Source organism: Ranitomeya imitator, chromosome 8 (genome assembly GCF_032444005.1).
Source record: "Ranitomeya imitator isolate aRanImi1 chromosome 8, aRanImi1.pri, whole genome shotgun sequence".
Lineage (NCBI taxonomy): Eukaryota > Metazoa > Chordata > Amphibia > Anura > Dendrobatidae > Ranitomeya > Ranitomeya imitator.
This window is the reverse complement of record NC_091289.1, coordinates 53,686,148-53,695,334: the sequence shown is the minus strand read 5'-3', so window position 1 is coordinate 53,695,334 and position 9,187 is coordinate 53,686,148. Positions and strand designations below refer to the sequence as shown.

The window sequence follows — 9,187 nt, the reverse complement described above, 5'->3', positions numbered from 1 at the left end:
TCCTGTGTTTCCCCGGATCAGTCACAATCGTGTAGCCGCCAAATTATGAGCGAGAGAGTTGAGGAGAGGAGAAGTGCAGGCCGTGAGCCCCCAGTCAGGACGCTGTGGTGGGTACAACAGGGCGGCTCTGGCCTGCAGCTACATTGTGCGGAGTGCACGCGGTTTGCGTGTTACAGGAAACGGTATTGTGTAAGGGGCACATTGTGCGGGGCTTCATCACAAGTGGGTAATAGGGCATGGCTGTGTATAAAGCAGAGTGTATGAAAAGTGAGGGCATACATGGCAGCAGAGCATGAACTGGCCGGCATCTGTCTGTGGTGTGAACAGGCATGTAGAAGAATAAAAGGCCGTGTGTGAGTGCAGCCCTACAGCAGGCCGGCATTGGTAAAGTGAGAGAGCAGCTGGTGCGCGCCCCCTTGTGACGTGGTGGTGTGCCCCCCAGCCCCTATGGTGTGTCCCCCATTGTGGCGGTGTGCCCCTCCAGCCCCGTGATGTGGTGGTGTGCCCTCCAGCCCCCCGTGATGTGGCGGTGTGTCCCCCCTTGTGGCGTGGTGGTGTACCCCCCCCCCAGCCGCCGTTGTGTGGTGGTGTGCCCCTCCTTGTGGCGGTGTGCCCCCCAGCCTCCGTTGTGTGGTGTGCCCCTCCTTGTGGCGGTGTGTCCCCCCTTGTGGCGTGGTGGTGTACCCCCCCCAGCCGCCGTTGTGTGGTGGTGTGCCCCTCCTTGTGGCGGTGTGCCCCCCAGCCCCCGTTGTGTGGTGTGCCCCTCCTTGTGGCGGTGTGCCCCCCAGCCGCCGTTGTGTGGTGGTGTGCCCCTCCAGCCCCAGTTGTGTGGTGGTGTGCCCCTCCTTGTGGCGGTGTGCCCCCCAGCCCCCGTTGTGTGGTGGTGTGCCCCTCCTTGTGGTGGTGTGCCCTCCAGCCCGCGTTGTGTGGTTGTGTACCCCCCCAGCCCCCGTTGTGTGGTGGTGTGCCCCTCCTTGTGGCGGTGTACCCCCCTAGCCCCGTTGTCTTCTACAGTATCGCTGCTGATGACTGCCGCTATCCTTTGTTTCTCTGTTCCATTATGGGTAATCTTCTTACCCAGAATAGATGAAATAGATCCAGTTGCTGATGACTGATACAGAGGGACCCTAGTGATTATTTTTTGGGTCCTTCTGGTTTTCATTAATGTCACTTTTAATTTTCTTTTTAGAGTAGAAGACGTTCTGCATGCTGCACTCTTTCTTCAGTTATGAAAACAGAAACCAGACAGATCTTTTAATAACCAGTGTTGTCCATCTTCCGTTTGCATTAGATGAATCCATTTGGGTTTTTGTTTCTGAATTGGAACAGACAGACATCATGTGAACGGAGCCAAGTTAGCAGATTTTGGGCCTGATTCATTATTACTTTTGCGCTTGTATTATATTGCTTGCACCTTTTATTCATTTTTCCATTTCCGTTCACCTTTTTTGAAGTTTGTCTTATTAGTTTGCTGTTCTTTGTTGTGAGCGGAGTTTAGGGTGTCCAGAGGTTTTTTGGTTGATTCGTCAATTGTGACTTCTAAAGTCCCCAAATTTGTCACAAATGTACTCCAGTCACCTGATCCCATTTCATCAAAGTGGTTTTATGTCCGCCAGGCAATTCTTGCGATACATGCCACAAGATTTAAAGAAAAACAAATAAAAAGGGACTTAAGAAACACCAATGAAAGTTTGGGCCATTAATGTGTGTTTTACTCATTGACTTCTGGGGGTACATGGAGGCACAGGGTAAGGCCGGGATCACACATGCGAGAAACACGTCCGTGTCTCGCATGTGAAATCCAAGCTCTGGCGCCGGCACTCCAGAGCGGAACGTGCGGCCGCATAGCAACACATGGAGCTGCACGCTCCGCTCTGGAGTGCCGACGCCAGAGCTTGGATTTCACATGCGAGACACGGACGTGTTTCTCGCATGTGTGATCCCGGCCTTATTCCTAAAATCACATTATTTTTCACAAGGTTTATTGTTAATATACAAACCAAGCCTGACCCTACCCGGATTCAGTATTCTTGTATCAATCACTCCCATCACACTGTCGTATCCAGCTCCGATCTCTAGCTTACCGTACTTACGGTATTTTATCTCTACACCCCCAAGTCCAGTAAATGCACATCCAGATTTGCTCATATGGGCTCTTACTCACTTGCGAGAAACTCGGATCAGTCTCACACGGCAATACCCGGCACTCAGGAGCGGAGCGTGCGGCTGCATGTATTGCTATGCGGCCTCACGCTCCGATCTGAGTGCCAGCAGCAGCGCCGGGTATTAACATGCGAGACTCATCTGATTTTCTTGCAAGTGAGTATGAGCCCTAAAGGCTATGTGCACATGTAAAAAAAGAGGTGCAGAATTTACTGCACAAAATCCGCATCTCCTGGCAGAATCCGCAGCCGCGGATTTTCTGTGGTTTTTGCCACTGCGGAATTTTAACATGGAGGGGTGCAGAAACGCTGCACCATCTGCACAGCCATTTTTTTTTTCATTGACTAACATTATACTGTACATCACAGTGCGGATCTGCAGCGTTTCTGCGCTGAAAAATCCGCTGCGGATCCGCAGCAAATCCGCATCGTGTGAACATAGCCTTAGTGTGGGACTACTCGCAAGAATCACCATCTACTCTTCATAGTTATGTAACTAAAATGAATAAATTTAGTTAGCGCTACAAACCACTGAGTGGGAAAACTCGCTCTTATCTGCCTTATGGAGTGGATTCTGTACCGTGTGCATTCCCACCGATCCATTTGCTGTACGAAAGATGCAGGATTTTCAAATAATTTCCTTTTTTTCCAATTTTTCTTCACACATTGTAGTCCCCAAAATGAACATCCTGATATTTTACCGTTATGTACTAACTTAATGATGTACAATAACAAATTGTATTGTGGTACCGTGTTAGCCAGAAAAATCGATGTGAATACTTTTCTGTCCAATGATGACAGAAGTATTCTGGGAGTGATACCTTTATTGGCTAACCAGAAAATAATATGTTTGCAAGCTTTCAGAGCATCTAGGCTCCTTCTTCAGGCTATCTGTAATCTAGCCTGAAGAAGGAGCCTCTGTGCTCTGAAAACTTGCAAACATATTATTTTCCTATCTCCACGACAGCACCCACAACGAGAGAGGGGATCCGCCCACCTTCCGGACAGGAACCTACAGGTTAAAAAGGGGCGGTCCCCCTCGCCCTCCAGTTTGGGTTCCTGTCCGGACGGCCGGAGCCTACAGGTTTCGTTCGTCTTACCCGGGTCTGCCAAGCCTCTGTGCGGTGTCCGGGGAGAACGGCAGCGTCGGGGGAAGTCCTGTGTCCAGCTTCCCCCCTCGTCTGGCAAGGAGCGGTGAAGTTCCCGGGGGAAGGCACGCCGCCCTGGGTCGTTCACACGCGCGCGACGCTGCAGGAGCAGGTCGGCGCTTATGACTCGGAAGTAGAGTAACAACTTCCGGAGGAGACCGGGAGGAGGAGCGCGGGACTTTTGAAAAGAAGCAGCGCTCAGGTGAGTGTGTGTGCGGCAACATGTCTTCGGCAGGAGACGCCGAACACCGACAGATAGGAGAGCACAGGTCTCATAGCGGTGAACGTGGGCAGCAGGACCCTGGCAAACCAACGTCACGTCGCACCTCACCCCCTCAAAAACCGGTACTCTATATTTGCCAGCAGTGGTGAGTGTAATATGTAAACCATTGCCTGATACAACTGTTTTTTCTACACTATGCTTTGTTGTAGGGGAAAAAGGTCTCCAAATCTAAGCATAAGCAGTGTGCTGTATGCACAGAGCCTCTACCTGACACCTATGTAAAGAAATTATGCCAATCATGTATATGTCGTATGTTAGAAGAAGAGGCCCCTCTCCGGGTATCGGATTTGAGGGAGGTAATTAGGGAAGAAATAAAATCATCCCTTAAAACGAGACGGCATGAAAAAAGCAGTGTGGAGTTGGTGTCCGATTCCAGCCCTTCGGTACAAGAGGGCGAATGTTCGGAAAGTTCTTCAGCATCCTCTTCAGATGAGGAGGGAAGGCCTTGCTTTTCCACGGATGGTATGGAGACCTTAATTAAGGCAGTCCGTGCAACTATGGGGGTTGCAGAGAGTAAAGAACCGAAAACAACCCAAGAGATCATGTTCGCAGGGCTGAGCCAGAGAAGTCGGAAAGCTTTCCCAGTGGTGGATTCAGTTAAAGATCTGGTCAGACGGGAGTGGGACAAGCTGGATAAGGGGTTTTTACCTTCAGCTGCAAAAAGAAGGTACCCCTTTGAAGATGACACTTTATCCCAGTGGATGAAGGTTCCAAAAATAGATGCGGCAGTAGCCTCTACTTCGAAAACAGCCTCACTTCCGTTAGAAGATGTAGGGCTCCTCAAGGATCCTTCAGACAGAAAGGCTGACATGCTCCTTAAAAAACTATGGGAGTCATCATCTGGAGCCTTTAAGCCGGCTATCGCAGGCACCTGTACGGCCAGATCAATCATGGTCTGGGTGACTCAGCTGGAGGAACAGCTTAAAGCGAAGGTACCCAGGGATAAATTGTTGAATTCCCTGTCTCAGGTCAGAGAAGGAGCAGCGTATCTGGCAGATGCCTCGATTGATTCTTTGAAATTGGCCGCAAGATCGGCAGGTCTTTCGAATGCAGCCAGACGGGCACTATGGCTAAAGACATGGAAGGGGGATGCTCAGGCTAAAGCTAAACTTTGCTCCATTCCATGTAGGGGTGAGTACCTATTCGGCCCGGTGCTGGATGACATCCTTGCAAAGGCAGAAGATAGGAAGAAGGGATTTCCTAAAACGTTTAATCCCACTTTTAGGAACGCCTTCCGAAGACGCTGCCCTTCAGAAGATTCCAGGCAGACCAGCAGGGATATAATCGCGACTGGGAAACATCGGATCAAAAGAAGAAAGGTGGATACTATAAGAACCCTTCATCTTTCTCAAGACGTAGGCGTAATTACAGATAAAACAGATCTACCAGTAGGGGGAAGACTAAAGTTCTTCTCAGATAAATGGAAAAAGATTACTTCTAGTGCCTGGATAATGGGGGTGGTTGAGTCCGGATTAAAATTAGAATTTTTGAGAACTCCCCCAGATCATTTTGAGATAACATCACTGGACACTCCGGCCCAACAACAGGCCTTAGAATTAGAGATTCAACAATTGCTTACAAAGCGAGTTATTGAAGAAGTACCAAAACATCAGGAGAAGTCGGGCTTTTATTCTCCGCTATTCTTAATCTCTAAACCTGATGGGTCCTTTAGGACTATCATAAATTTACGTAAATTGAATAAATATCTTCAGTACCACGCTTTTAAGATGGAATCCATTAAATCAACAACTAAGCTTTTGTTTCCTAGGTGCTACATGTCGGTCTTGGATCTAAAAGATGCATACTACCATCTTCCAGTTCACAGAAATCACCAACAATTCCTCAGGATGGCAGTATGGGTAAACCATCAGATTAAACATTTCCAATTTTTGGCATTGCCCTTTGGCCTGTCCATGGCACCTAGAGTTTTTACTAAGGTTGTTTCGGAAGTAATGGCCCATATCAGGGAGAGGGAAACCCTTGTGGTGCCCTATCTAGACGATTTTTTGATAGTAGGAAATTCAATTGATCAGTGTACATCTAGGGTAAATGCCATAATATCATCCCTACAGGAACTCGGATGGATAATCAACTGGGAAAAGTCAAAACTGGAACCCACAAGACGTCAAATGTTCCTAGGAGTTCTTCTAGACTCAGAAGATCAGTCATCCTTCCTACCAGAAGAGAAGAAGCAGAAGATCATTCAAAGGATCACGGCAGTAAGGACAGTTACAAGCTTAAGTCTAAGAGACGCAATGTCTCTACTAGGATCTTTGACTGCGTGTATATCGGCGGTAAGATGGGCTCAGGCTCATACCCGAATGCTTCAATACGAAGTTCTTCAAGCAGAAAAAGATCTTCACGGTGCTCTGAGCAGAAGGTTCAAATTATCACCCGCCACTCTTCACGATTTGAGATGGTGGCTCAATCCAGCACATTTGTCAAAAGGAGTTCTCTGGACCATCACTCCGGACAATATAGTTACAACAGATGCCAGCCCGTTCGGTTGGGGAGCCCATATGGGAGACATTCTAACCCAAGGGCGATGGTCGATTCAAGAGTCCCAGAATTCCTCAAATCTAAGGGAGCTTACTGCAGTCAATCAGGCTCTTCTTTCCTTACTACCATCCCTGAGGAATATGCATGTACAGATACAAACAGACAATATGACTGTGGTAGCCTACATCAATCATCAGGGGGGACAAGGTCTCGATCCCTGATGACCACTACAGCACAGATATTGTCTCTGGCCGAGGAACACTTACAATCCCTGTCGGCAGTTCATATAAAAGGGGAACTCAATATAGAGGCGGACTACCTCAGTCGCCATTCCCTTCGTCAGGGAGAATGGTCCCTAAACCAACAGATATTCGATCAGATAGTCAATCTGTGGGGGTTGCCGATAATAGATCTATTTGCTACGAGGAAGAACAGGAAGGTCAGAAGGTTCGCATCTTTACACATAGCAGACCAGCCATTTATAGTGGATTCCCTTCGGGTCCGTTGGGACTTCTAGCTGGCTTATGCCTTTCCCCCAATGTGTCTGATTCCGATAGTTCTCAGGAAGATCAGGGAGGAAAGAGCCAGAGTGATCGTAATCGCCCCCTTCTGGCCCAGGAGGCCTTGGTTCTCTCTCCTCAGGACAATGTCTGTGACCGATCCCTGGGTGTTTCCAGTGGTTCCGGAACTCCTCTCAAGGTCCATTTCGTCATCCAAATTTGGAGACTCTTCACTTAACGGCTTGGAACTTGAGAGGGAGCTTCTGAAGGAGAGGGGGTTCTCTAATGCTTTGATAACCACCTTATTGAAAAGTAGGAAGGAGGTCACTACAAAGATCTACACAAAAATTTGGAAAAAATTCCTTATGTTTTATCAGCAACCATTAGGAGATAAGGCCCCGATTTCAGCTATTTTAGAATTCCTTCAGAAGGGCTGGGAATTGGGTTTAGCAGTCAACACTTTAAGAGTTCATGTTTCAGCCTTGGGGGCTCTGTATAACAGTGATATAGCTGGTAATAGATGGGTTGCTAGATTTATTAAGGCATGTCAGCGTTCTAACCCAATCCATATTGTAAGAATACCCCCTTGGGATTTAAATTTGGTGCTTGAGGCATTGACTGAACCTCCGAGCCATTAGACTCTATTTCGATGAAAAATTTAACCTTAAAAACAGCTCTACTTTTAGCATTAACGTCTGCCAGGAGGGTCAGTGATATACATGCGTTATCAGTAGATCCTCCCTATCTATTAATTCTCCAGGATAAGATTGTCTTAAAACCTGATCCCGCATACTTGCCAAAAGTAGCAACAAAATTTCATAGAAGTCAGGAGATTTATTTACCATCTTTCTATGAAAATCCAGGTTCAGAAGAGGAGAAAAAATATCATACCCTAGATGTAAAGAGGGCGATATTAGAATACCTGGATAGGACACAAAGCTGGAGACAGAGTAGGGCTCTGTTTGTTTCTTTCCAGAATCAGAAAAAGGGTTCTGGTGTCACGAAGAACTCTATCGCTAGATGGATTAGAGAAGCGATATGTCTTGCCTATTCTGCCAGGGGAGTAACACCACCAGAAGGCATCAGGGCGCACTCCACTCGGGCCATGGCATCATCCTGGGCGGAGAAGGCAGATGTCCCCATTGAAATGATATGTAAGGCGGCAACTTGGTCATCACCTTCCACCTTTTATAAGCACCATCGCCTTGATCTATCCGCTAATTCCAGCTTACAGTTTGGCCGTTCAGTACTTAGTGCTGTGGTCCCTCCCAGTTAAATAGTCTTTGAAAGTCTCTCGTTGTGGGTGCTGTCGTGGCGATAGGAAAACCGGTTTTTACGTACCGGTAATAGGATTTTACAGAGTCCACGACAGCACCCATACATTCCCCCCCGTATTTAGTTACTTATTCCTGCACTCTGTTGGAAGGTGTGCCTTAGAGATCACTCTATAAAGGTGGTGGTATTTAGTAGTGTTTAAGATAATATTGTCATGTACTGATGCATTGGCGGTATCCCTTGTACTCTGGAACACAAACTGGAGGGCGAGGGGGACCGCCCCTTTTTAACCTGTAGGTTCCTGTCCGGAAGGTGGGCGGATCCCCTCTCTCGTTGTGGGTGCTGTCGTGGACTCTGTAAAATCCTATTACCGGTACGTAAAAACCGGTTTTCTGGTTAGCCAATAAAGGTATCACTCCCAGAATACTTCTGTCATCATTGGGCAGAAAAGTATGTACTAACTTAAAACATTCTGATAATGGGTGCCTGTGAATTATCAATCGATGTTATAAATATGTTCTTTTAATCTTGCTTTCTATTCACACTTGGTTCTGCCTGCCTATATAATATTTTGGGCATTGGCACATTGTACAATATATAACTCCTTTTGTATGTATTTTTAGACTACATGCACACGTTACGGAAAGTCCTGCGTATTTTTCCAGACTGATTTACCACGGTTTTTTTGCGGTTTTTGTGCGGATTTTACATGCGCTTTTTCAACTGCGGGTTCCTATTGAGGAGCAGGTGTAAACCGCTGCGGAATCCGCACAAAGAATTGACATGCTGAGGAATAAACAACATTACGTTTCCGCGCGGTTTTTTTTCGCAGCATGTACACTGCGGATTTTGTTTTCCATAGGTTTACATGGTACTGCACAACACATGGAAAACAGCTGCGAATCCACAGCGTCAAAACCGCTGCGGATCCGCAGCAAAATCCAGAACGTGTGCACATACCCTCATTCTACTTGTTTTTCCTGGAGTTTCGAATGTATAGGACTTTGCTTTCCTGTGGTTTTGCACATTATACAGTTTTTCAGGGAATTTTTTTTTTTTCTTTTGCCCTAAACTATTATTTTTCTAAATATGAAACTTGGTTGAGGTGGAATGAGTTTTTTTTTTTTTATTATTTTATGCCCCTGTAACAATGGCCACTGTTTCCTTTCAATATGTTTTAATAGCCTGCATTTCTGACTGTACAGAGTTATTATTGGTACACGCAATGAGATGCTTGTTTTTACTACCTTCTGTGTTGTATTAGTAGTCAATAAGGATTCTCTAGACATTTTCCCTACCTCTTTTATTTCCCTCGTTTTG

The 9,187-nt window shown here is 46.8% G+C and overlaps 1 protein-coding gene across 1 annotated transcript in view; it reads left to right on the top strand.

Annotated features, from left to right (window-relative positions):
• The window catches only part of ATRIP (ATR interacting protein), a 69,632-nt gene continuing 60,445 nt past the window's right edge, over positions 1-9,187 (top strand). The window contains exon 1 of the mRNA XM_069736925.1: positions 1-107. The gene's annotated coding sequence lies outside the window, so the exon portion shown is untranslated. The remainder of the gene's footprint in view (positions 108-9,187) is intronic.